Here is a 2500-nt window from a genome sequence, read left to right on the forward strand (position 1 = left end):
ATACACACACACTGATGCACAATGAGCATACACGTCACATACACACACCTTCAGAGGCACATATACAGAGTTACATACCATCATAAAAAAATATACTGGTGTGCCCCTATGAAATTAATCCCAACGCATACACAGCAGGCCACACACAAACACACACACACACACACACACACACACACACACACACACACACACACACACACACACACACACACACACACACACACACACACACACACACACACACACATTCAAACTTTCTCTATCTCTCTCCCTGGCAACACACACATACACACGAACACACACACGAACACACACACGAACACACACGAACACACACACACACACACACACACACACACACACACACACACACACACACACACACACACACACACACACACACACACACACACACACACACACACACCACATAGAGTACACACACACACATACACACAGAGACCACCTCTATCTTCCAAATGGCAATGTCAACACAGCCTGATGGCCTTCCCCCAAGCTGGGATTAGGGCTTGCGGACGGCCCACCCAAACGAACAAATACCGCTACTTCTCCAAACAATCCAGCGGCTTCATGGAGCGGGCTCTCCAAACTTCTGACAACACACACAAACACACACAAACGCACGCATACACACACCCGTGCGCCCACACACACGCGCACACACATACACACACACACAAACGCACACGCACAGCATACACACACACACACATTAATAAACTCAACACACACACACACACACACACACACACACACACACACACACACACACACACACACACACACACACACACACACACACACACACACACACACACACACACACACACACACACACACAAGTGGGGAGAGGAGAGGAGAAAGGGGAGCTGAGGGGAGCGTGGTAAGGATTGAAGATACAATCATGAACCCCAGGCCTAGGGCCCGTGAGAGCCAGGGACCGTGACCGGTCGAATCCCACACACACAAAGTCTGAACTGTACAGCCGAGCAGGTTTAAAACAACCACTCCTCTATATACCGAGAGAAGAGAGAGAGAGAGAGAGAGAGAGAGAGAGAGAGAGAGAGAGAGAGAGAGATAGAGAGAGAGAGAGAGAGAGAGAGATAGAGAGAGAGAGAGAGAGATAGAGAGAGAGAGAGAGAGAGAGAGAGAGAGAGAGAGAGAGAGAAGCAGAAACAGCCCCTGTGTCATTTCCAAGTTTGTTTGGATATTTTTTTTTCTTTTTAAAACTTTTTTTTAAATGGAAAAAGTCTCTCTAACAAAGTAAGCTTTCATCTCTCGAAGATCATCTGTGAAACGTTTTTCAGCCAACACAAAACCACTTGAAACTGTATACCGAATGACTCAGACTTGGACACAGCCACCCTACTTTTCATGGATTTTTCTACAGATTGTGGGTCATGCCCTGAAAATCATAAAAAAAAGATTTTTCACAGAGACGACAGATCCATACAGCTAAGTGTGTGTCAAAGGGGCTACAGTTATAATCTGATCAATACGATTGATGGAGGGGTGGAGTGTGTGTGGGGGAGACGGGACTGCTGAGTGACTCTTTGAGAGAGTCTTTGTAAGGGCCTGACAACAGGCCATTTGTGGGGTGGCTGACTGCTGCTGACACTGGCCCCTGCCAGGAATGCAATCACAGTTAGGCAGCTAGGCTACAGGGACGAATTACTGTAGGACTCCGTGGGCCCTTGGGCCAGACAACAAGAAAGGCCCCCTTTCCTATTGCTAGTTTACAAAAAGATTCATGGTTTTTAGCCCAGATATTAGGGACCCAATGTTGTTAGGGTTTCAGGGGATTCGTCCCCCCCAAGAAAATGCGAAAATGTTGTTTACATAGCCATTACAATTTCGCTGACTGTAAGATTATAACATAGGCTCTGCGCAAAGGGGTTAAACGATTAACCCCTTAATGCACACCTTAACTCCAGTGGCACGCTGTAATATACATTGAAAAGTTAACTACCATAGTACTACAATACTATGACATAACACAGGGCCTTTAGTAATACACTACGACTTGGTCATTGCCATTCTGGTAACAGCAAATTTATAACGCTGTGCCTTAATGGGTTAAAAGTGTGATTTGAACGCAACTAAGCATGACAAAGGAAATAGACACTTGTGCTTCAGGGCCCCCTTGACTTCTTGGGGCCCCTGGGCCTGGACCCGGTAGGCCTGTGCAGTAATCCACAGGGAGCCCGGCCAAGCCACCGAGCAAGCCACCGAGCAAGCCACCGAGCAAGCCTCCCCATCTCCACACCTACTGCTCGCCAATCCAGCTGTCATCCCCTCATCAGAGTTGGGACGGGATTGGCCGGGAAATAAAAAAAAACACTTTTGCTCATAACTGTATGTGTACATGCACAGACGTATCTTTGGAGTCCGCAGACACGTACACACAAGATACAAACAGGGACACACACGCAACCACATGCAGTCACAGACACATACTTAAAATCATAACCACTCA

The 2500-nt window shown here is 47.2% G+C and overlaps 1 protein-coding gene across 3 annotated transcripts in view; it reads right to left on the reverse strand.

Moving 5' to 3' along the window:
• nckap5l (NCK-associated protein 5-like) overlaps positions 1 to 2500 on the reverse strand; it is a 124939-nt gene that overhangs the window by 61383 nt on the left and 61056 nt on the right. The gene's annotated exons all lie outside the window — the stretch shown is intronic.

This window comes from Engraulis encrasicolus, chromosome 14 (assembly GCF_034702125.1).
Source record: "Engraulis encrasicolus isolate BLACKSEA-1 chromosome 14, IST_EnEncr_1.0, whole genome shotgun sequence".
In the NCBI taxonomy this organism is placed as follows: domain Eukaryota; kingdom Metazoa; phylum Chordata; class Actinopteri; order Clupeiformes; family Engraulidae; genus Engraulis; species Engraulis encrasicolus.